Below are 26,213 nucleotides of genomic sequence, written 5' to 3'. Positions count from 1 at the left end.
CAGAGCAAGTCTGAAGTCAGCCTGGGCAACCCGGGGAAACTCTGTCTCTAAATTAAAATATTAAAAAGTAATAGTGTACTAGTCAGTTGGATGGGTCGGGGAGACAGATGGATCTCTTGAGTTCTAGGCTAGCCTGTTCTACAGAGTGAGTTCCAGACCACCAGAGCTACACAGAAAAACCCTGTCTCGAAAAAACAAACCAACCAAACCAACAAAAAAAGTATTAGTATATGTGTATCCTGCGCCCAGGACCTGGAGTTTAGTCCCCAGCAACACACATGCACACTCCTTGCCTAATTGGTAGCCCCAGTGTGCAATCCCACCCTCACTGCCTCACCTTACACAGTCTTCATATTTTTAATCCTCTGGCCTTGGGGCCTTTTCATATTCCAAACCCCTGTCTGAAGTTTACCTGCTTAAAATCTACTCATCTCTCCTAAGCATTACTCCAGGAGTTTTCCTTGGACCCTCCCCATCCCAAATGCACCCTCTGCAAGTCCCTGCCTTTAAATGACCCTATCTGGCTTGGTTCACGACTGTATGCTCAGTGCTTAGTCAAGCGCCTTGCATGAAAGCGATGCTCTGCATGCCTCAGTTTTTTGCTCAAGGAACACTGTGCTGCAAACCACCTCAAAGACTGGGCCAGAAAGCAAGGATTTCTTTCCTTCCAGGTCACCTGGGCTTTGGTCGGTCTGGCTTGGGCCCAGCTAGTTCTGGCTGTAAGCTGAGGTTGGGCGCAGCCACCTGAGGTATGCTCTGCAAAAGGCAGGAATTCAAGAAAGCAAGCCCAGCCAAGCAAGCCCAGTCCTGAGGCCACAGCAAGGGCGTGGATCCAGGAGCAGGGGCATGCACTCCCAGCAGGTGAATCGACCAAAGGCCACTGAACATCTCAAGGAGTCCAGTACCAGTTCTGTGCTTCATGGGGCTCAGCATTTTGCATATGCTAATTCATTTAGTCCTCTGGTAAGTACTACAGCCCTGCAAGCAGCGTTCCATTGGTCTTGTCTTCATAAAAATGTAGTTTAATTAATAAGTAAAACTTATGCAAACAACTGAAGTTGCATCAATTTTATTATTCTTTCTGAAACCTCAGTCTGGCGTCCTAAGGCACAGGGATAGTTTCTTCCTTTTGTGTACTTTCTAGAAGTTTACATATACATCTCTGTCCCTCTCCCTCTCTCTCCCCACCACCTACAAAACACAGATACACACACACACACACACACACACACACACACACACACACACACACACATTTTGAAAATGGGACTTGGGGGCTGGGAAGATGGCTGATTTGATGAGTGTTTGCCTTGCAAGTATAAAGACCTAAGTTCTAGTCCCAGACCCCACTTGGGGGGGAAAAAAAAAGCCTGGACATGGTAATGAGTACTTTTAATCACAGCAAAGAAAGATAGGTGAGTCTGGGGGAGGGCTCACCAGCCAGTCAGCCTAGCCTAGCCTATTTGATGAGTTCTAGACCACCGAGGAACAAGACCTGAGGTTGCCCTGCACTGTACACATCCACCTACACACATTCAAATGCACACACGCACGTGCTCAGGCTCGCACACGTGACCCGGCAGCTGAGGGTGTGACTCTGATGGTAGAGTTCTTGCCTAGTATGCATGAAGCCCTTGGCTCACTCCCCCACATTGCACAGTCTGGGTGTGGTGGGACATACCTGTAATCCCCGCCCTCAACAGATAGAGACAGGAAAGAACAGAAGTTTGTGATCTTCCTCCTAAACTTAAAGAAATGTTATCTACCTACTGAGTTTGAGGCCAGCTCAAGCTCTGTGAGACCGTGTCTCAAACAAACAAACCAACAAACAAATAGACAAAAAAATGTGACTGGGAACACTAAAACTTTTATTGATTTCATTTTGTTTTTAGGCAGGGTCTCACTATATATATAGCCCAGGCTACCCTCAAACTCTCAATCCTCCTGCCTCAGCCTCCCAAGTCCTGGGATTATAGGTATGCACCGCCATGCCCAGTTTCCTTTTGTTTGTTTATTTTGACTTTATTTTATTCTGTGTGTATGGGTGTTTTGTCTTCATGTATTCTGTGTCTCATGTATGCACTGCCCTCAGAGGCTAGAAAGGGGTGTCAGGTACCCCAGAACTGAAGTTAAAGACAATTGTTAGTGGCCATGTAGGTGCTGGGAATGGAAGCTGGGTCCTCTAGAAAAGCAGTGTTCTTAACCAAGGAGCCGTTTCTCCAGCCCTCCTTTTGTTTTTTGGTTTGGTTTGGTTTTTTGTTTGTTTGTTTGTTTGTTTTTTGTTTTGTGAGGCAGGGTTTCTCTGTGTAGCCTTGGCTGTCCTGGACTCACTTTGTAGACCAGGCTGGCCTTGAACTCACAGTGATCCTCCTGCCTCTGCCTCCCAAGCACTGGGATTAAAGGTGTGTGCCACCACCGCCCAGCTATTGGTTTGGTTTTTTGGGACAAGGTTTTTTCTTATAGTCCTGGCTGTCCTGAACTCACTTTGCAGTCCAGGCTGGCCTTGAACTCACAGCAATCCGCCTGCCTCTGCCTCCCGAGTGCTGGCGTCCTTTTGTTTTGAAGAAATTGCCTGGCCCCTCGCCTCACTAACTCCCTTCTGTCTCTCTCAGGTCTGCTTCTGACTCCTTATCGTTTTTTTCCTTCTGAGTCACTCTCTTTTGCAGTTGCCTTGGGCTCCAAGAACAGCAGGACTGATCAATAAACATCTTTATGACAAGGGACTGAAACTGCCCCTTAGCAACAGCAAGCCTTGTGGGACTGATGACCTCATGATTCGGTCATTTCCTCAAATGGTGAGGCCACTCCCTGGAGCTGGGACACCACATTTTTCTCAAGTGATCACCATGGTATCACCTTCTTTAGACCCTCTCACAGAAGCAGAACTGAGACACTAAGCAAAGAGACCTGCCTGACTGTGGTCAGCTGCCTGGAAGCTGTGTGTTGTCCCTTCCCTTTACAATAAAAATCTCAGGGGCCAGCAAGACGGTTCAGCTGGTAAAGACACTTGCTGCCCAACCTGACTTCTTCCCCAAGATTCACATGGTGGAAACAGAGAACCAATGTCCACAATTTGTCTCTGGCTGTCACTGGTGTACCATGACATGCACACATGCACATGTGAACATACACACACACACACACACACACACACACACACACAAACACACAGAAAGACATACCAAAGTACTATCAGACTCTGCAATTTTAAGGGATACTGAACCCTCACTTCATCAGCTTGTGGCCATGTTGATTGAAGCTTCTGCCTCTGCCTGTTCTTTACTGGCTAGGATCAGGAGATACGGCTGAACCCTGTATTTTGGAATTCCCAGAGCCAATACTTTTGCTCTTAAACTCTGGTAACCTGAATGTGATGGCACATGCCTGTAATCCCAGCACTCGGGAAAGGCAGAGGCAGGCAAATCTTTGTGAGTTCAAGGCCAGCTTGGTCTACAAAGGGAGTCCAGGACAGCCAAGGCTACACAGAGAAACCCCTGTCTCATAAAACCAAAACTAAAACAAACAAATAACACTTCTCCCCACCCCCAAAAGGGGGGGGGGACAACTCTGGTAACCTGTCCAAGACAAGAGGATCATGAGTTCAAGGCCAGCCTGGGCTACATGGTGAGACTCTGAGAGTGGCTGTGGCATCGGAGATGGGGGATAACTCTAGTTCTAAGGAGGCAGGTTTGGGGCAGAAACGTCAATCTGCCTCTTCTGTGTGTTCGGCCGCCCTGTTCTACTGACGTGGGGCAGCAGGGTGGTACACAGGGCCTAGCATGAGCAGACAGGATCCAGTCCAGAATCTTTGGGCTCCAGCAGAGGGCTCTCTCACGGGACAAGGAAAGACATGGGAACCTGAAGCGCAGGACCCAGCCTGTTAGCATTCCCAATCCCAGGACTGGCGCCTGAGCCAGCCTCTGCCCTCGGGCCACTCTCCCTTCCTACAGTGCAGGCAGCAGGCGTTTATCAGCCCCACCTTCATCCTCCCCTCTGCTCTCTCGAGAAAAAAAAAATGAAGTTCCTTATGAAGAGAGGCAAGAGCTGTGAGCCTAAATCTATCTTTTTCCCAATTTTGTGATCCTGGGGTTTGAATCTGGGCTCTATACCACTGGGCTCTTTTTACTTTCCATTTTGAGACAAGGCGTCACTATATTACCCAAACCGGCCTTGAGCTTGTGATCCCAGTGCTTCAGCCCCCCAAATAGGCAGGATTACAGCCTATGCCATCACAACTGGCCTTCCTGTCGTTCAGAGCCTGCGCACAGCATCTCTGTATTGTGTTAAATAACTAACCACTCTCACCTTGTCTTTCAGTCAGAGCACAGAGAGGCTGTAAGCTCAGATATGGGATGTGGTGTGGGGGTGGGGGAGATAGCGCCTCAAGAATGGGTACAGAGGCCAGGCATGGTGGCGTATGCCTTTAATCCCAGCACTCAGGAGGCAGAGGCAGGCTGATCACTGTGAGTTCGAGGCCAGCCTGGTCTACAAAGCGAGTCCAGGACAGCCAGTACTACACAGAGAAACCCAGTCTCGAAAAACAAAAACAACAACAACAAAAACAGAATGGGTACAGACTAAGACTTTTGGGTCAGGTTCTCTGAACCTTATGACTTGGCTGAGAGGCCCTCTAACCCCCCCCACACTCACGGGGCTGACTCAGAATGCAGCCTCTCTCCTGGAAGCAGTGCCTATGTGGGGTGGTACGGAGGGCAAGCTCAGTGGCTCACAGTCTGTTTCTTCAGGTGGACCTGGGCTCTGCAGGTCACTTGCCACATAGCATGCTCTCAGTATGTTCCAGACCCCGCCTTCAGCAATGCCCCAGGCAATTCTGGGAAGTAGATATTGTCCTCAGCAGAAACTGAGTCACAGAAAGACTATCTCAGAGCCAAAAAGTAGAGAAAGGAAATTATTTATTTTTCTGTGTCTTGGGTTCTTCTTCTATTCAGTGGGTACAAAAGGGTCCATTAGAAACAAACTAAACTGATCGGGCTGCAGGCACACAGTAGGTACTCAGGAAACACAATTCCCTGCCCAACTTGGTGGAGTCAAACTTTTAGACAGAACTTTGAAATCACATGAGAGTTTGATTTGGTTAGGTTTTTCAGACAGCCCTGGCCGGCTTGAAACTTGCTGCCTAGAATAAACTGGCCACAGGGCTGGAGAGATGCTCCAGCAGTCTTGAAAAACATCATCATCATCATCATCATCATCATCATCATCATCATAGCACTGGCTGCTCATCTAGACAACCTGGGTTTGATTCCTAGACCCCATGGGATGCTCACTACTGTCTGTAACTCTAAGTCTCAGGCAGGGGTCAGACAACATCTTCTGGCCTCTGTGGACACATCTTGCCAAAAACCAAAAAGCACTGATCAGGGGCTATGTGTGTGGGAGGAAGGGTTCTGGGGTTCAGTGGATGTCACACAACTGTGGGGACCGAGTTTGGATCTTCAGAGCCCATATAAATGCCAGCTGGGTACAACAGCTCGTCGGTAATTCCAGCCTCGGAAAGCACAGACAGAGGAGCCCCAAAATAAACTGGCTCACAAGATTGGCCACACTGGCAAACTCTAGGTGTAACTGAGAGACTCTACCTCCTTGAATGAGGTAGAAGGATCAAGGATGAGTCCTGACCTCAATCTTGGGATTCCTATGCATGTGTGCCTACATATTTGTGCACATGAACATGCAAGCATGAATGCAGCCACGCACAGCACACACATAAGAAAATGGAGAAAGAGCTGGGCAGTGGTGGTGCATGCCTTTAATCGCAGCCCCTGGGGAGGCAGAGGCAGATGGATCTCTGTGAGTTCGGACAGCCAAGGCTACACAGAGAAACCCATCTCAAAAAAATAAAAATAAAAATTCATAAGGAACAATAATCCATATCTACACATCCTACAGAGGTAGGAAGAGAACTCAGGCCTTTACACAAGTTAGGCAAGTGTGCTACCAACCCCTACCCATTGCATCTAATAGCTTTTCTATTTTGTTTTTGCTTTTTGTTTGTTAGTGCTTAACAGACGTTTGCTGCGGTTGGCATGCAGCTCAGTGGTTGAGTGCCACAAGGCCTGGGTTCCATCCTGGCACCACAGAAAGAAATAAGCAGGAGTAGGGTGACAGCTAGCTGCTGAAGCACCAGCCATGCAAGCATGAGGGTCTGAATTCCACTCCCGGAACCCTTTTATTTTGTTATTTTGGTTTTCCAAGACAGAGTTTCTCAGTGCAGTCATGGACTCACTTTGTAGACCAGGCCAGCCTGATACCCACAATGATCCTCCTGCCTCTGCCTCCCAAGCTGCTGGGATTAAAGGCGTGTGCCACCATGCCTGGCTCAGAACCCTTTTTTAAAAGCCAGTTGTAGTGTCATGTGTTCGTAATCCCAGTGCTAGGGAGGTGGAGACAGGTAAAATCCCTGGATTTTGACGGTCAGCCAGCCTTGCCTAGTTAATAAATTCAAAGCCAGTCTCAAAAACCAAGGTGTGGCCGGGGTGGATGCCTCTGTGAATAAACATTTGCTGTGTAAGCATGTGGAGCAGGGTTGGGGTCACCAGGATCTATGGAGATTCTGGGCAGGTATGGCGGCCACCTGCAATCCCAGGAGCTAAGTGGCAGAGAGGCAGGCTTGACAGATCCAGAGTTCGGGGCTCCAGATTCAGCAAGAGGCTGTGCCTCAATAAATAAAGTGGAGAGCAATTGAGGAAGATGCCTGACATCAACTTTGGGTCTTCAGATACATATGTATTCACATCCACACACACATATACAGCCACACACACAGGAACATGCGTATACATACATGTCACATAAATATGCAAAATGAGAATTTTGGGGGTTTTTCAAGACCGGGTTTCTCTGTGCAGCCTTGGTTGGCCTGGACTTGCATTGTAGACCAGGCTGGCCTTGAACTCACAGCGATCTGCCTGCCTCTTTTTCCCAAGTGCTGGGATTACAGATGTGCACCACTGCACCCAGCTATGATGTTTTTGGTTTGGTTTGGTTTGGTTTTTTTATTTTTCAAGGCAGGGTTTCTCTATGTCACCCTGGCTGTTCTGGGCTCACTTTGTAGACCAGGCTGGCCTTGAACTTATAGTGATCCCCTTGCCTCTGCCTCCTGAATGCTGGGACTAAAGGAGTATGCCACCATACCCAGCATGATAATATTTTTTAAAGTGTTCTCCAAAAAAGCTCCAGATGGATAGCACCTGAGGAATGACATCCCTGAAGTTGATTTCTGTCTTCTACATGCAAGTGGACACACCTGCACCCACAAACGCACAAAATAAATCAACAACTAAACAATATTTGAAGAATGAATGAATGGCACCAAGTCCACAGCCTTTTGTAGGGCTGGATGTTTCAGAATTTTTTCATTACATTATGGAGAGAGAGAGAGAGAGAGAGAGAGAGAGAGAGAGAGAGAGGCAGACAGATAGACTGACAGAGACACAGAGACAGAAAGAGACACAGAGACAGAGAGATAGAGACAGAGACAGACAGACAGACAGACAGACAGACAGACAGACAGACAGACAGAGACAGAGACAGAGGTTAATAATAGCATCTAGCGAAGGAGCACAGCCAGCCCTCTATGCCTATGGGTTGCACATCTGTGGATTCAGCAAACTTTGATTAGGAAATCTTTGGGGGTGGGGTTACCTCTGCACTGAACATGTAGAGAAAATTTCCCTGGCCATTATTTCCTAAACAACACAGTGTAGCTACTATTTACACAGCATTTACATTGTATTAGGCATTATAAGTCATCTGGACATGATTTAAAGTACGCTGCAGGACTAGGAGGGCTGTATGCAAATGCTACAACATTTTCTATAAAGGATTGGACAGCCGTGGATTTAGGTCATCAGTAGTAAGGCAGTCCTGGAACCCATCCCTCCATGGTCAACTACACCCATTCCGCTTAGAAAAATGGAGGGGCCGTGAGTGCAGGAGCCTCCCTCCTGCATCCTCTCCACACTCACAAGAGATCCCCCCACCTTACCCCACTTGTTCCGGCTCAAGGTCCTAACTGCATCTCTCCAAGGACCAGCCAGATCAGAGGGACCTTTTCTGGAATCAGGCTTACCTCACCAGGTAGCAGCAACAGCCCTGTGGGATGGCATCCCCGGAGCACCACGCCCATGGATATTCAGGAGAGGTGCTTTCTCGGGGAGCAGACAGAGGAAAAGTGTCACCAGCAGTAACCTGACATGAGTCAAGATTAGGGAGAAGATGTGGATCATGGGGGCCTGATGGGAAAAGAGCCATGACCATATGGTCCCGAGTGGAGACCGGATGAAGAGGAGACCCCTAAGAGAGGATCATCGCATACCACCAGCCCCGGCTTCATCCTTCCACCCAAACCCCAGCCTGCTAACATCCTCTGAATATTCCTAGGCTGTCCCGGCACTTGAGCAAGGGCAGGGATCTCACCAAAAGCTGTGTCTCATTCTCATCTTCTCTTGCTTCATGGCTAAGGTACCAGGCACTAAGCTAAGAGGTTTACACACACCCCTGCCACGGGCCACACTATCCCTATGCTGTGACAAGTGAGAAAACAAGGGTCAAGGCAGCTTTGTCATTTGCTTATCTCAAAGCCCAGATCTCAATGGCATTGCTATGCCTGCTGCCTAGAACCATCACAGAAGACCCCTAGTTCTGAAAAGGAGAACTGCAAAAAAAAAAAATAGCCTTGCTACAAGCAAGCCCTCCCATCATGTGGAGGGTGGCTTTCCCTTCACGCTTAGTGAAGGTGCCACAATTACTGACGCCACCTCTGGCACAAGGGAGCTTAAAGGACAACAGGATCATAGAATGCCACACTTTCAGCTGGCAGGTGACAAACTGGAGGCCTGCATGGGCTTCCTGGTCCCATCTCACAACAGCTATCGAGGCTTGTGGCGGGGCCTCTAGATATTTCTGCCCATATCCTTGCGTTCCTGCTCTGATAATCCGTTTTGATTTTGGAGGGTGGGTAGTAAAGCCTGAATCCAGAGACTCCTGCTCGCTAGGCAAGTACACCGCTACCGAGCTATAGCCCCCTGCTCATATATTTCCATTTTGAATTTCAGCTCTCTTACCCAAAGCCCCTGGGAGCCTGCTGCTGCTTCTCATTTGGTGTGTCTTTAAAGAAGACTGTGCACAACTCCTCTCCCTCCCCTTGGGTTTTTGTCCCTCTCCCGTTTCCTCCTCTTCACCCCCCCCCCCCCCCCCGATTATCTGCCTCCTTTTCCTTTTCCTGCAGCTACAGACAGGAGCCCAAAGGGCCCAGGTCCCCAACTGTAGTCATGTGCTGGCCGGCAGGGGCTATCGGGTCTTCTGGCTTCTCCAAAGAGCCTCTTTCTGCAGCTTCTCTCCTCTCCCGGGGTTGCTGGGAGATTATTAGATAATTTTCAAATTTGTAAAATGCCTTAAGCTCCTCAGAGGCAAGGTGGTATATGAGTGTAATAACAATAACAATCCTATCTGTCAGAGCCATTGAGAAAATGAATCTTGTTATCCTCAGGAACCAGCCTGGAAACTGCAGCAAGAAGCACCTAAGCAATGTGTGCGGCTCAGCTTCCTGGCCAATCAGGGGCAGCTACAGTGCCACCCCCAGCCACAGTGGCACTAGACACCCCACCCCCACCCCACCCCGCCCCAAGCCCAAGGGCTAGCAGTAAAGGGCTCTCAGGAAGTTACCCAAATTGTCTCTGACGCTTCACCAATTAAAATGACTTTAGGACAAGTTGGAATCAAGTTAGGGAGCAAAGCATTCTGATTTCTGAACCTCTGGGAAGGCAAGTGTCTGAGCGGCTTGTCACTCACTCGGGAGTAATGACGGGAAATCCATCAGGGACGGCGATTGAGTCTGGAGAATTAGTAAGGCTGTTTACACGGGTAGCTGGGAGTCAGCAGGGCTGGCCGAGGCTGGGCTCTTGACGGCTATGTCAGCTTCTCTCCTAATGAGCTTCTCCGACTCCACACTCTCCCGGCTGGACTCACTGCTGCAGACTTCAAGTCTAGCTAGCTCTGACCTTTCAGTGAGGACCTGAGGGCCGGGTGACTGTAGACACACACGCAGAGCTGCATTCAAGTTCTGTCTCTGTCTTTCAATGTTAGGCAAAGCGGTGTACTCCAAGCCTCAGTTTCCCCAATTCCAACACCTACTTGAAGCCCCAAGTGCCTGTCTGTAATCCTGAGAGGCTCAAAAGTTCAAGGCCAACCCAGGTTACATAGTCAGTTCTAGGCTAGCCTTGGGTACCTGAGATCCTGTCTGAAACGACACAAGAGAATAAAATCTACACCATAGTACAGTTTATAGCTGCCTGGTGAGAACAAAAGCGAGCTAAGACGCCTTCTGCAGTACAGTTGCCTTGTGAGCCCCGAGGGACAGGGAAAGTCTGGCTTATCTGCTCAGCCCTGGGGTATCCATCTTCTTCAGGGCTCAGGACACACAGAAAAAGCAGTAGCCATGGAGAAAATAGAACCGCATTTCGAGGCCACAGCCCCGCCCCCCAGCCCCTGCTGTGTGAGTGTGCGCAAGTCACTCTGAGCCTTAGTTTTACTGTCCTTATAATCAAATGAGCACAGAGCCTCTCTCTAAGCCCACCAGAAGCTCTCTAGGAGAAATTACAGAGGACTGCAGCATGAAAGGACTGCAGTCAGACTAGACCTGGACTCCCAGGCAATGGGCAGCAGTAAGCCAACTTCTTCCTAAGATCTTTGGCTGTGTCTGAGCAAAGGTCAGGCAGGACATGTTGGAAGGAAAGAAGGAAGGAAAGAAGGAAGGCATGACAGTCCCCGAGATGCTCTACAGGCAGGAGAAGGTGACCAAGATGGCCTAGCAGTCCCAAGGGCTTTCTTTGATCCTCGTTTTCCAAGGCTTTGTAGAACCTAGAGCAACCCTGAAAGGAAATCGCTGGCCCCGTACAAGAGCAGAGGTCACATCCTCACAGACAAGCCCCGGTCAGCCCTAGGCCACGACCCTATTATTTAATGTTTTCATAAAAGGGCTGCCCCTAACGCGGGAAGAATGGCCGCCAGCGCTGGCTTTTCCTGGCAGGAAGTAGGAGCAGCTGGGACTAGGGCAGCCTGGTTTGACCTGCGCGGCTCTCGGGCCTGGGCAGAAGCCTCCCAACCTGTGTCAAGCACCCCCTTTGGCTGAGACGGAAGTCCCCTGGATAGCCCAGGAGCTCCTCTCTGCCTAAGCCAGGCCCACTAGCAGCCTCTCCACACTGGTTGTGGACTCTGCTGATTTTATTGTAATTTCCGACTTGTCGCAGTTAATAGCATCCCTTTGTTAATTACTGTGTATTTTTAAAGTAAAAGGAAAGGGAATTCCCTCTGGAGACTCTCACTTGGCTAAAACTGTGTGAGGTAAGGAGGGGGGCTGGGCCAAGGAGAGGCTGTGGACTGCCAAAGTGGGAGGCACCATGTCCCTTCTTGCCCTGCCCCCCCTTCTTTTTGGGGGAGAGCTCCTCAGCCGCATACTTGTCTAGTCACCAAGCCCCATACTCTTACCAGGGGAAGCCCAAGGAGAAAGCCTGTGCTAGGAGACCTGGCACCAAAGGAACAGCTCCCAGGGGCTTGTCCTGTGACAAGGGACAACTGACTGAATAGAGATCTTTTGGTTGGGAAACAGCTAGAGTTCAGGAATCATATATTAAAATCTAGCCATAAAGCTCAGTGGTAGCATACTTGCCTAGAAAATATGAAGCCCCAGGTTCAATCCCTGGTAATGCTTTTTTTGTTGGTTTTTGGGTATTTTTGTTTTTGTTTTAAGACAGGGTTTCTCTGTGTAGCGATTCACCTGCCTCTGCGCGGGCACGCATGCGCGCGCGCGCGCACACACACACACACACACACACACACACACACACACACACCTTGCAGACTACAGCTCCAAGGGAAAGAGAATGGTTAGGCTAGAGCAGCAACTGTGGCGGGGCAACCAAGACTGTAGGCTGCAGAGCACTCAACAAGCTGCAGGCCATGCCATACAGAGGGGTGGGGGGAGTGAGATTTAAAAGGGGCTCGAACGCCGACCTGCCAAACTCCTATCCAGAGTCCTCCTGAGCCACAGAGTCCAGAAGCATCAGCACAGAGCAGGAGCAGGGAGAGCGAGGCGAGTCAGGAGGGAAGGGAGGTTAGGGAGAGAGACTCCCCGGACAGAGAAGGATGGAAGCCTGAGAAGGAAGTTCATACAATCTAGAGGCACTGATTAAAATCCTGGAAGAAAATGTAACAGAGGGGCTTTCTATCTTTCGATTGAGACATTTAACCTAAAAGAAATGAGTTAAATAATTTATACGGAGAACAAGTGAAATTTGCTTTGATCAAATTAAAAAATATGACTGTGGAAATAAAGTGTCCGCCGCATCCTTTCCAGGCGGCAGAAAGGGCTGCCGAGAAACAAAATGACAGAGACATAAAAATAACTAACCCTAACCCGGCGAATATTAGCACCATATTTTTTGGGAGATTACACAGCGTCACTGTAGGCCTCGCAGAGAAATCCTCTCTAAGCACCGGCATGAGAGGTCTCTCTCATTGTGGAAGCCCCATAAAACCCAGAAAATGGATACAATTTTCCTTTGCAAACGCCATCTGACTTCACTCAGGGGTTGGCCCAAAAGCCACAAGGGATCAAGTCAAATTTCCCACTTGTACATTTCATAAAAGGAAGAAATCTGCTTAGCTTCCCACCCCAACTCTGTGTTTCCTGAAGATGCCTCCCTTTCTTCCATGTCTCTCTCTCTCTCTCTCTCTCTCTCTCTCTCTCTCTCTCTCTCTCTCTCTCTCTCACACACACACACACACACACACACACACACACACACACAAACACACACACACTCAGCTATGTGTTTTTTTTGGGGGGTGGGCTATTTGAAACAGGTATCTCTTTGTAGTCCTAGCTAGGCTGGCTTGGCCTCAAATTTATAATCCTCCTGCTGTTAGCTCCTGGGTGCTAGGATTTTCTATAGGTCTGAACCTCCACACCAGATATTCAAACTCCTGTGTTGAACCCTGCTGTTAAGGTCAAAATCTGCCATTTTGGGATACCCACTGAGCTCCGTGCTAAAATGACCAACTCCCTTCCTCAGCTGGGTTCCCCTCTCTCTGCCAGATCTGAGGAAACCCCCAGACCCCCTAAGGAGTATCTCCTAGCCCTCAGGGAGATTACAGGGACACCTTTTTCCAATAAGAAACGTGTTCATGGGTGGTGGTGCACGCCTTTAATCCCAGCACTTGGGAGGTAGAGGCAGGCAGATCACTGTGAGTTTGAGGCCAGCCTGGTATACAAAGTGAGTCCAGGACAGCTAAGGCTATGCAGAAAAATCCTGTCTTGAAAACAACAACAACGGGCTGGAGAGATGGCTCAGAGGTTAAGAGCACTGGCTGTTCTTCCAAAGGTCCTGAGTTCAATTCCCAGCAACCACATGGTGGCTCACAACCATCTATAATGAAATCTGGTGCTCCCTTCTGGTTTGCAGGCACACATTTGGGCAGACTACTGTATGATAAATAAATCCTTAAAAAAGAAAGAAAGAAAGAAAGAAAGAAAGAAAGAAAGAAAACAACAACAACAAATAGAAAAAGAAAAGAAACAAAAAGAAAGAAAGAAAAAGAAACCCATTTATTCTGCACCAGGGGATTCCTGGAAATACCCTCCCTCATGCTAATGAGATGTCTTGGTACCTAAGCTTTCAACCAATAACCTTTATCCATACTTCTAACAGTACCTGGAGTTCTTACCCCATCCCCCACTGCCCATAGGATAATTAGATACTGCATTCCCCTTCTTATGATAAGACTGTTGCTGCATGTAAATAAAGTATCCCTGGCACTCCTGGTCCCAGCAGATCAAACATTTTCATACAGACACCCCAAACCCTCTCACTGCCCAAAGTTTATAACATTCCTGAGTCACAAAATAAACTCTCGGCCGGGCGTGGTGGCGCACGCCTTTAATCCCAGCACTCGGGAGGCAGAGGCAGGCGGATCGCTGTGAGTTCAAGGCCAGCCTGGTCTACAAAGCGTGTCCAGGACAGCCAAGGCTACACAGAGAAACCCTGTCTCAAAAAAACAAAAAAAAAAAAATTAATAATAATAAATAAAAATAAATAAATAAATAAACTCTCTCTAACTCCATTCCTCCACCATGACCCACTGAGACTTATGCAACCATTTTTCTCCCATGATCTGCCTACCACAGCGCCTCTCTGCAGAGGTAAGCAGCCATTCCGTCTGCCTCAGTAGGGCTCCTGCCACTGCCTCTCAGTTTCTGAGCTCTGAGCCTGAGCCAGGCTGAGCCCTCATTGCCACCTGGTTCGGGTTTCAGAGCCCTGAGCTCCCTGCTGCCACCTGGCCTGGTGCTGGAAGCCCAGCTAAAAGAGCAGCAACAATCTCGTTGCGTGTTCCACCCTTGCCAGGTGTGGGGGCGCACGCCTTTAATCCCAGCACTCGGGGAGGCTGAGGCAGGTGGATCTCTGTGAGTTTGAGGCCAATCTGGTCTACAAAAGTGAGTCCAGGACAGCCAGGGCTACAGAGAAACCCTGTCTGGGGGGGGGGGGAGAAAAAGAAAAGAAAAGAAAAAAGAAAAAAAAAGCCATGTTCATGTTTCTGCAGCATAGGCAAATCTGGGAAAGGAGGAACCTTTGACTTGATGCTTCACCCTTTTCCACCTGTATGCAGAGTAACACCCCAGCATCCTTTTGGATTTGTTTGTTTGTTTGTTTGTTTGTTTGTTTTTAAGATAGGTCCTGAACTTGCTATGTAGCCAAGGATGACCTTGGACTTCTGATCCTCTTGCCTCCACTTCTCCAGGCCTGGGATTACAGCTATGTATCCATGAGGCCTATACGGTATAGGGGATGGATCTTAGGGTTTTGCACATGATAGCCAGTCCTCTATAAACTGAGCTGTGCCCCCAATATTCCTTTATCATTGTCATCTTCCTCCTCTTCCTCCTCCTCCTCTTCTTTGAGAATTTATTTATTTTTATTTTATGTGTATGGGCGTGTCTTGTCTCCACATATGTTTGTGCGCCACGTACACTCAGTGCCTGTGGAGACTGAGGCTAAAAGAGGGAGTCAGATTCCCCTGGGCCTGGACTTACATAGAGATCATTGTCAGCTGCAACACAGGTGCTGGGAACAGAACGTGGGTCCTCTGGAAGGGCAGCTAGTGCTCTTCAGAGCTGACTCTGAGCTGTCTCTCCAGCCCCCCACCTGCCCTTAGGAACCATCTCAGACCAGTTCCAAGAGCCCTGAGCAAGAGGTGAATGCGGATATCATTGACTTAACCTCTCAGCTTCAGCAAGTCATCCTTTCTGGTGCATTTGCCTGGCTCATCATCCTAGCACATGCCTGTAATCACAGCATCCCAGGGCAGAGAAGCAGGACAGTAGATGAAAGCCGCAGACAGCCTGATCTATGTAGTCAGATCCTGCCAAAATGGAGGAGAAGACATGGATCTGCCGTAGTACAAAGGGAGCCTCACTAGCATCTTGGGACCTATCTTCTTCTTCTACCTGAGGGGGGGTAATAATAATAATAATAATAATAATAATAATAATAATAATAATAATAATAACAACAACAACAACAAAGTAAAACCTGAGAAGCCAGCAATCTCCGCTCATCCACACCTCCATCTGCCTCCTGGAGAACCTACATGGGAACTGTAATCCAAGCTGGGAGTGAAAGTTCAGCTTGGCTTGTACCAATCCTACTGGCCTTAGGGGCACAGAAGACCCAGAAGACCCTTAGCTCTGAGAAGAAGTTAAAAGCAAGGTTAGAAGTCAGACAGTAGCTGGTCTAAGTGCTGGCCTCACCACTGTGTACTGGTGTACCCACAGCCCAGCTCTCCTCAGCTGCAGGAGGAACAGAAGCAGTCTCCAAGGACAGAAGGGAGTATAGGAATGCACCAGGGTACCCAGAATTTGTTTTTTTGGGTTTTTTTGTTTGTTTGTTTGTTTGTTTTTTGAGCCAGGGTTTCTCTGTGTAGCCTTGGCTGTCCCGGACTCACTTTGTAGACCAGGGTGGCCTCGAACTCACAGAGATCCGCCTGCCTCTGCCTCCCAAGTGCTGGGATTAAAGGCGTGCGCCACCACGCCCAGCTTCCGAGAATTTGTAAGAGTTCCATAAATGCAGATGGTTTTTTCTTTTTTCAATGACCTTGGTCAAAGGCATCCAAGGTCACGGTGAATTTTCTTTCTAAAATCCTTGGTTATGGTTTCTGACTCCCCACAGAAAGAATATCTAACTGGCCTGTGTCCTGCCTGCACCACGGGGAAGGAGGGATGTGGTCTGCTGCCCTGGCAGCACAGATGAGGAGAACCGAGAGAAAGTTCACACAGTTCCACATGAGGTCTGGAGCAAGCAAGGCCCGTGGCAGCTGTCTCCTTCCAAAGGCCTGCCATGCGCCTGAGGGAGCCAGGACTGCCTTGCACAGAGGAAGCTTCCTGTTTGTTTGTTTGCATTTTGATTTTTGAGACGCGTCCTCACGTAGCTCAGGCTGGTTTCCAACTCACTAGATAACAGAGGGAAGCACCGAATTTCTGATCCTCTTGCCTCCACCTCCCCAGCGCTGGAATTTTAGGGGTGCATCACCAAGCTTGGCTTCTAAAGAAGCTCTAGGGGGCTGGGGGCTTTGCAGATGCAGATGCTGCCTCTAGCGGGTGAGCTCTCTGTCCCTGAGGCTGTGTAAACAGAGCCTGAGGGCCATACGGAGGAGGGGTGTTGATTGCCCAGTGAGGCCCACTCAAAGGGAACCCTGTGCAGTTCTCAGTATGTCAGAAGGACTCAAGCTCAGAACCTACCCAGCCTGCGTGGCCTTGAGGTGTCTGCCCCCTTCTTCTCTGTGTACCGCCTACTTTCCTTTCCCCGTGATTGATCTCTTCCTCTCTCTCCACTCACTACCCCCCTACCACCTACCCCCTGCACCCTCCCACCCACCCCCAACCCCTGCCACAGGACCCTGGAGAGATGCAAAAACCGCATGAGAATAGAATCCGTTCATATTATGGTTGTGTGTGGCAGAATGCTGGGAAGATAAAGGAGGAAGAGGTAGAGAATGGAAAGACAGGGTGTGTGTGTGTGTGTGTGTGTGTGTGTGTGTGTGTGTGTTTGTGGAGAGAGAGAGAGAGAGAGAGAGAGAGAGAGGGAGGGAGGGAGATATCCACAGCAGGTGTGTTCATGTTGTCCAGGAACCGGGCTGTGGGTGGGCCCAGGGCACATGAGTGTGTGCACCCAGGGAAAGCTGCTGAGCCACCGTGTCAGTGCAAGTGTGTCAGCCCTGGGATGGGGTTGAGCCTGCTTTTATCTCCTCTGGCTGTGCAGGATTTACAAGCTTTTGAAATGCAGGATTAATAAGAAGAGGCCGGTGTTTTAATCTATAATGGAACAGAAAGTATCATTATTGTTAAATAATGCACAGCCTGTCGTTTATTAAGAATTAATGGTTTATCGAGTGTTCAGGTTGCAGCAGCTGCCTGTGCCCTCCCTGGCCTGGGCTCCTAACTGGTGGCCTGGCTTTCAGTCCTGACCCCAGAGCCTGCAGGCTGCAGGGACAGCAGCCACCAGTGGGTGGCCTGAAAAGCTCAGAGTTTCTGCTGAGGGGCTTGGCCTCTCCTCCTGGTGTTCCTGGTGGTGTCAGGGACAGAGATGCAGAAAGGGGTGACATGACCCTTCACTCCCTTAGTTTGGGTCCTTCTGTCCCATTTTAGAGAGAAACATCCCTGTCCCATCATGTTTTAGGTCAGGAGGCTGTCAACATTTTTGGAAGTGAGGACAGTGCAGACCCAACTATTCAGGAAGTTTCTTCCCCCTGGGTCACGGAATGTGGCATTAAAAATTTCTCAGGAGAATCAGCACCTACAGAGACCTTCTGGCTCAAAAGAAGGAAGGCACATTAATGAAGAATTTTCTACGGGCCAGGCATTTCCCAAGCATCATCCCACCGTAACCTGCATCACCAACTAGCACATATTTTCCCATTGTATAGATGGGGTAACTGAGGCTCACAGAAATTATAACAGCCATCCAAGGCCATATCACAGACGGATCTAGAACCAAGCCATTCTTTTTTATTTTTGAAAGACATTTGGGGCTGGAGAGATGATGGCTCAGCAGTTAAGAGCACTGACGGCTCTTCCAGAGGCCCTGGATTCAATTCCCAGCACCCATGTGACAGCTCACAACTGTCTGTAACTCCAAGATATGACACCCCTCACACAGACATCCATGCAGGCAAAACACTAATGCACATGAAATATAAATAAATAAATAAGTAAATAAATAAATGACATTTAGCTCATGCTGGCCTTAACTCCCTATGTAGCCAAGGATACCTGACCTTCCTCCCTCGGCCTCCTGCATGCTAGGTTTACAGATCTGTACCATCACAACTTAACTTAGAGCCAAGCTGTTCTACTTTTTTCCAACTCTCTTTCCAGTCTGGACCTTGCAGCACCAGCTCTGGGCTCCTCCACTGTTTCAAAATAGATGAGTTTTTCAAGGACGACGCTTGAGAGCTGCTATAGGGTCTCCACCTCTGTCGCTTCGACTGTAATGTCGCACAAACAAAGCAAAAACTCCAGCAAATCCAGCAGGGAACGCTGAATACAGAGCAAGATGATGTCACAGATGGCAGCCAGGGCCCTGACCCCATGGCTCAGCATCACGGCCAGATCCATCCTTGACCTCTGGACACAGAATACCCTCTAACCCCATCACAAATCTTCATGGTTTGAATCTCTGGCCAGAAAGGCTCAGCTCCAAAGACAGCCAATGATTACGTGTCCACCACATCGGTGGTAGAACCAGAGCTCTATGACCTTGAATAAGTTACTCGACCTCTCTGAATCTCTGGTGGATGTTGTAATAGGCCCTGCCTCAAAGGATTATTGTAAATATGCAGTGAGGTCATCCATGTCAGAGCGTAGCACAGACCTGACAGTAAACACTGGGTTGGTACTGGGGAGGACTGGTGTTGCTAGGGCGACTGATTCCAGCATTCGTGGCCCACCAGTTTCCACCTCATTCCTCCACTGCCATGATTATGCAGCAAGCACACACTCAGCGCTGGGCACCCGTGCTGTGAGTCAGCCCGAGGCTGTGCTGAGCAACGTCTGTCCCGAACAAACCTTCATAGCCCTATCCACCTCCTTTCTCCAGTCCCAACTCCAACCCCTCTCCTCTTGGACCCTCCTGAAGCCCCCCTCTATACCTACCTGGCCTCGTGTCTATGCCTCACACCCATTCACCATCCTTCCCAAACAGCTCGGTGTTTGCCAGCAGCCTCATTCCTACGTCTTTCCTTCTTTCCCCTCGTGTCTCTTCCCCCGCCTTCCAGCGCCACACCACTCCTGTCTCAACCTCATCTCGCTCTACTCTTCTTCCCAGTTCCAGCCTTTGCCAGCCACTAACCTCCCTCTACCAGAGCCTTCTCCCATCCCAGTTACAGGGATCCCGAGGTTTTGTTGGGGGTGGGCACACTGCCCCCAGAGGCCATTGTGGGAAGGCGCACTATGAGGAAATGAACCCCCAATATTCCAGGGCAGGCACAGCCCCAGCACCTGCAGTGGGTGGAACCCCTGATTGGCTGGAGTGGGGGCGGGAACTAACTGAGCTCCAAGCAGGCTCCTCGCTTCCTACCCCCACCGTCCCTCCCTTCTCTGGGCGGGCCACCACGCTGGGACCTCGGCCCACAGCCCTGCTCCTCACGAGGCTCCTGTTTTATTAACCTGCCTGTCGCAGCTCTCGCCATTGAATAGGACCTGGGGGGGCGCCAAAAGAGGGGGGCGAGGAGATGCGAGGTGGGGGCCGGGCTTTGCTGGTGATCACCATGGAAACAACAGCTCGGCCAATCAGTGGGCAGGCAGGCCGAGTGCAGCGGGCAGCCGGGTCTCTGAAGCCTCGTGCAGCCGCCGGCTGACTCCTGCCTGACAGGCGGTCCGCAACCCCTGCGAGGCAGAGGATGAAAGGGGGGACAAGACCCTAGGGGAAGTGGCACCGCTAGATGAGTGGCGGGGCGGGCGTGAGGCCGGAGGCACTGGGGGAAGGAGGAACTAGATTAGAAGATACAGAAAGACTTGGGGGCGGGGGCTGGTGACTTGCCCTGGCATGGGGGAGACCGTGACAGGGCCACAGAAGCCAGGGGCAGGGGCCCCAGTTCCTCCAGTTCCATCCAAACCAGGGTTTCTCGCTGGTTGGGACCACTTCACTCTTTGTATGGGAAAGGTCTGTCTCTGCAACCACAGCCAGCCCACAGCACTTCCTACTCCCCAGCTATGACAAGCAACATTGTTGAATATCCCGGGGTGATGGGGAGGTGGCAGACAGTCCCTGGTCAGGAGCCACTGAGCAACAGCAGGCAGTGGTCACTATTTGTGAAACTTATTGCCCGCAACTGGCTTCCTTTAGGGAAAGGGGAGGAGATCAAGGAGGGGAAGTGGGACAGGAGGAGGAGGAGCTTGAGGAAGTCAGGCCTGGGGGCGAGGTGGGAGGAGGGAGAGAGGACACCTGGGCTACCAGTTAGGGTAGCAAGGCGCAATCGAAACAAACTCTCTGAATGCCTTCCTTCCTGCCAGGCCTTGCCCAGCTGTCACTCGAGACACCGCATCCAGGAAGCCCTCCGTGGCTGTCTCACTCCCATTACTCACCTCTGCCTCCACCACTTCCCTCTGACTCACTGCTAACAGTTGTCACCCTGTCGTCGTTGAGGGAGAGCTTCCCCTGGGCCAGACCCTGACAGACTTCACTCCTGTTTTCTCATCTCACCCTCACAACTCCACAAGCTAGGTAACCATTAGCACCCACCATTTTGCAGGTGAGGAAAGCCCAGGCTCCCGCTAGCAAGCTTGCCCAAGATGGATCACAGAGAGGATTCAAAGCAGGTTGTCAGGTCTGAGGACTTGCCTGGCTAAGCCTCAGATGTGTAGCATGAAGCTTGTGCCTCTTGGATGGATCTGAAGGCCCTTGCAATGCCCAGCACACACCGGTGAGTAGCTGGCACTGCAGAAAGGCTCTGAAGAGGATGGAGGTTCTGTGTGAACAGCCAGGCTCCCAGCCCAAGAAGGTTAAGACTGAATGGCAACTCCAGAGTGCTGGTTCCCCAGAAGACCAGGGGGTTTACTGTGGCGTGGTCTAGTGGAGCCAGCCCGGTGAACGGAATACCCGTTGAGGCTACTTTTCAGCCACACTACCTCATCAGGTCTACCTCACCCACTCCCCAAGCCCCACCCCCAGAGCTCTCCCAGTACCATGGATGACGCACCATGGCCCCCCCTAGTGGCCAGAGGGTCACTCTGATGACAGCAGTGTCCTCCACGGCACCTGGAGATCTCAAACACTGGGCTCATCACCCAGAGCTGAATTCTCAGGCTCCAGGGCATCCCCTCGAGGTTAGAGCCTAAAGGCCTAAAGTGACTGGACCGGCTCCAACCATAGTCTGTTAAAGCACATCTCCGTTACTACCTCTAACCACAGGAAGAGTCCCTTTGCTCCACCCTGGACACATTTGAAGGGAAGAGATGTTGCCAGCAGGACTCAATCAATCAGAGACACCCCCCCCCCTCACAATGGCCAGAATGATTTCTTCCTCGTCCCTGAGAGAGAGAGGGGGGGGGCTTGAGGCTGAGGGGCCTCTGCCAGGAAATATTGCCGCTTCCCACACAGGTTAGGGTTTAGGTATGGAATCCAGGAGCTGGAGTCCCAGGGGGCTCCCATCAGAACTGCTACACACACACACACACACACACACACACACACACACACACACTCTCACCACCCGCCTCCCTCAGGAACCTGCCACACACGCACAGCACCTCAGCTTTGAAGGCAGGGCTCCTGGCAGGCTGCTGTTCCCATGGCAACCCCATCCCAGGCTGCCCTACCCAGCGCTTCCCTCCACCCCGAACCCACATCACCTTCATTCACAGAGCAAGTGCGGCATCACATCAACAAAGTGGACACTCCTTCCCCCAGGCCCTTCTCCCTCTTCTCATTCAGTGGAAAGCCACAAGCTGAGAAGAGAAGAGAAAGGGCGGAGGTGGGAAGAGGCTGAGCTGAGGTGGATGAAGGGAGAGGGGAGAAACTGGAGGGAGCCATGGCTCAGATCCCCTCCACACCGTTGTGGTCCCCAACGTTTAGGCTTCTCTTCTCATTGCCCAGCTGTTTCATCTCGGGGTACACATCCGTGTCTCTGCCAGGTGAAGCGCCAAAGCACAGACAGGCTCCCCGATGAGACCCCAGGACTCTCGACATCAGAGCCCAGTGCCTTCTCCAGCAGCCGCCAAATTGTAACTCTCAGACCTTAGAACTCAGCCGCCAGCCCCAAGGCGCCTCTCCGTGCAGAGCTGGTCTGATTGCTTGGGAAAGACCTTCCCTGGCAGGGTCAGTGGGTCAGTCAGTGCACGGAGCCGGTGGAGCCCCAACCCCATGCCTGGTTAGACAATACGACTCCTCTGACCGGGGGAAACTTGGCTTTGGCAGGTGCTTGTTGGAAAGTCCAGAGAAACCTGCTCAGAGCCAGCATGAGTCCTGTCTCTTCAGGAGGTCCAGTGCGATGGTCACAAGCCACCTTCCGTGCACCAGCGGCCTGGACTTGAATTGCAATGCCTTCATTTATCCTCCCCAGGAAGCTTGTCTCCTCTGCCTAGATTCCCGCGTCTGAACAACGGAGGCGGCAATGACACACAGGCCTTGAGCTGCGGTATTTCATTTACTCCTTGCCACAGCTCAGCAGGGTAGAATGATTGTTGTCTGTTCTACGGAAGGGAAACTGAGGCTCGGATAGTCAGCGGCACAGCAGGGCTTTAATCAGGCAATAGAAGGTTAATGTTGCAACAGACTTGACACACAGCTGCTAAGTCTAAAGGGGAAAGGGTCTAGAAGATGAAGCTCCAGGGTTGGAGCACTTGCCGGGCCCTTGCCGGGTAGTCTCACTGAGGTTCTAAGACCTCAGGTATAGACAGACTCCTCTGGGGACCCAGACTGTACACTCACCAGCCAAGATCAAGGTCAAGGAAGGGCTTGGTGAGGCAGAAAGTATGATGTGGCCCAGAAGGGAGCTCTAGCTCTCGCCCAGGGATCGCCTGAGCCAACAAGTTATAAGCAACTCTGTCTAGCCAAACACTGGAAGACGAGGCCTCGAGGACAAAGGGATTTGACCAACTGGTATTCGCTCTACCCTTCTGGCATAGGATGCAGCCTGTGGGAAACCGGTCAAGGTCAGCAGCCTCTGCGCTTAGAATCCCCATAAAGGGAGCAGAAATCCCTAAGGAAGCAAGACTTGCAGCAGGAGGAGGAGGGCAGTCTGGGGAACACCGTCTCACCTCCCCCCCACCCCCACCCCCACCCCCACCCCCACCCACCTGCCAGCCCCATAGCTTCCTATCTTCCTACAGCCCACCCCCCAGTTTCTTAAGGGGTCCTCCAATCCCTAACCACGCTGGGAGTTTCAGTGTGCTGGGACCTAACCATCCTCCCCCTCCCCGACCCCCCCCTTCAATCCCCCACCTTGAGTGAACAAGCCAAACAAACAGCATTGTTCTCCTACACAATGCACACAAAGAACTTGGGAATTCACAGAACGCTCCTGAATTTCAGCTTCCTTCCCCTCCAAGCCCTAGAGAGCCCCATTGTCGGCAAACGCCACTTTAAAATACGAACCACTGCTCCAGCTGTGCAACCACTTAAGACTCAAGGAAGCACCACCCCCCCACCCCACCCCCCTTCCCAGTACCCTGCCGAGCTATGGGGGAGGAGAGCAGCAACGGGCCTACAGTCCCTGCACCGGGGACAAGCTGGAAATGACTGGGCCCTCGGTGCCACTCGGGGGCGCCCATTTTACAGCTGAAAAACCTAACAGACCATGATCGTTGGACCGTAGGATATGAAAGTCCCCAGGGTCCCTCCTCTGCTCCACTGTGTACTCACAGACCTCTAAGGACAGGGAACTAACTCTCTACTTTTAAGACACCTGTTCTACCAAAAACTCCCACCACCAACAAAAACCGGTCCTTGAAGGAATGCTGCCCAGGTCCCCTAAGGCCCAAGTGACTGGTCCTCCATAGGCTTGCGACTCCTGGCATCTGAGTCTGCCATGAGATTCTCCCCAGAACAACTCACTTCTTTCCTTAATGCGATTAGTCAGTCTCTTTAAGTCCCTCCCCCATGCTATTTCCTTCCTTCTTGTGTCTTTCAAGTGCCCAGAATTGACCCCAGCACCCCCAAGTAGCCACTTAACAAGCACTAAGCATCTTCTAGAGACCAGGCCTTGTATCTGGGTTTTTCGTTTTGTTTTGTTTTTGTTTTTGTTTTCGAGACAGCGTTTCTCTGTGTAGCTTTGGCTGTCCTGGGCTTCCTTTGTAGAGACCAGGCTAGCCTCGAACTCAGCCATCAGCCTGCTTCTGCCTCCCGAGTGCTGGGATTAAAGACGTGTGTGCCGCCACGCCTGGTTTAGGCCCTGTGTCTGGATCTAGGCATCAGACCCCATTTCTCCAGATAAGCACTGTAAATTGATGCATAATTACCGAGAGAGATAAGGGATCTGACTGTGTGAATTTGGGGAAAGCCCCTAACAAAGGATTCTTGATTAGTGGAGCCCAACTGTGCCAAGGCCCTGTGGCAGGAGGAAGTTGTTTCATTTGAGGAACTGAGGGTGCCAGTGGGATTGGAGCCCAGTGGGGTTTGCAGATGAGGCGCTGGAGCAGCAGTGAGGTATCTGATCTGATTCTAGATCAGTAGAAAGACACATGAGTGTGTGCGAGAAAGGCTAGTTGACTTCTACGATTGTTTGGTACTAAAAGGGTCTCCTGTGGCCCAAATGGTCTGGAACTCACTATATAGAAAAGACTGGCCTTGGACTGCTGATCCTCCTTCCTGCCTCTGCCTCCTAAGTGCTGCTGGCAACATAAGGCTGGTTGACTTTTGCCTCAGAAAACTACATATCCACGTAGCACTGAAAACAGAGCTCAAATGCTATGCCTGCCTAGCATGCATAACGCCCTGAGTGTAATTTCCAGCATCACATAATTCAGGCCGGGTGGTGCATTCCTGTAGCCCCAGCGCTTGGGAGGTAGAGGAAAGCAGCTCAGAAATTCAAGGTCAATATCAGCAAGTTCTAGGCTAGTTTGGGCTATGTGAACCCTGTCCCAAGAAAGAAAAAGAAAAGAGGTTGGGAAAGAAAGGGAAGGTGGAAAGGAAGGGGCAGAAAGGGGGAAGAAAAAAAAGGCAGGCCACAGACTCCAGAGTACCTTCTTTCAAGGCGGGTCCTTCAAGCTCTTGCACATTCTCTTCCCTTTACCCATGATGCTCTGATTTTAGAACCTCCATTCAGGTCCTCGACTGAACTGCTTTCTCCCCCCTACACACACACACACACACACACACACACACACACACACACACACACACAATGCAGCTCTCTCTACATACACTGTCATGTTACCTATTTAGAGAGTTTGGGTCCTTTTTATAGTATTTACATGGCCTAAAATTAAATTATTTACTTCTTTGCCTGCTTACTGTTGCTTTATCCTTTCTAAAGAAAATAGGAGTTTTGCCTAGTCATTGAATTTGCATGCTTCAAGTCCATCGTTTGGAAAGAAATGAGTCAGGAGAATGGAGTGCAGCTGGCCAAAAGGCCAGCATGGTGCAAAGAGTGTCCCCAAGTGGCCACCATCCCCAGCCAGGAGAGAGAGAAGATCAGTTTACCTCAAATAGTCTACTCTTTTTTTTTCTTTTTTTGTTTTGTTTTGTTTTGTTTTCAAGACAGGGTCTTTCTGGGTACCCTTGGCTGTCCTGGGGCTTTGTAGACCAGGCTGGCCTCGAACTCACAGCGATCCACCTGCCTCTGCCTCCCGAGTGCTGGGATTAAAGGCGTGCGCCACAGGTCCGGCTTAGCCACTGTTTCTTAAAGAACATTGGATTCCCTAGACCCTTTGCTGCTGAGCTCCATATGCACATGCATGTGCATGCACACATGCAATAAATAAATAAATAAATAAATAAATAAATAAATAAATTTATTCAGGAAGGGGAAGAATCCAAGGCAAGCACTCTACCTCTAAGCGACATTCTGACACTAACATTTTATTATTTTATTTACTAATTTGTTGACTGGGTATGAGTGTTAAACTGGCAAAGGATGACCTGGCTCACGCACAGTAGCTGGCTTGGGGGCAGACTGAAGTAGATTTGTAACCTGAATGCACA

General features: G+C 50.4%; 1 long non-coding RNA gene across 1 annotated transcript in view; it reads right to left on the bottom strand.

Annotated features, from left to right (window-relative positions):
- Positions 1–22,015, bottom strand: part of LOC311596592 — a 51,377-nt gene extending 29,362 nt beyond the window's left edge. The window contains exon 1 of the long non-coding RNA XR_014778887.1: positions 21,923–22,015. This is a non-coding gene — a long non-coding RNA (uncharacterized lncRNA). The remainder of the gene's footprint in view (positions 1–21,922) is intronic.
- Positions 22,016–26,213: the final 4,198 nt, after the last annotated feature.

The sequence above is a fragment of the Acomys minous genome (assembly GCF_964271855.1).
Source record: "Acomys minous genome assembly, chromosome: 4".
Classification (NCBI taxonomy): domain Eukaryota; kingdom Metazoa; phylum Chordata; class Mammalia; order Rodentia; family Muridae; genus Acomys; species Acomys minous.
This window is presented reverse-complemented; position numbering and strand designations above follow the sequence as displayed.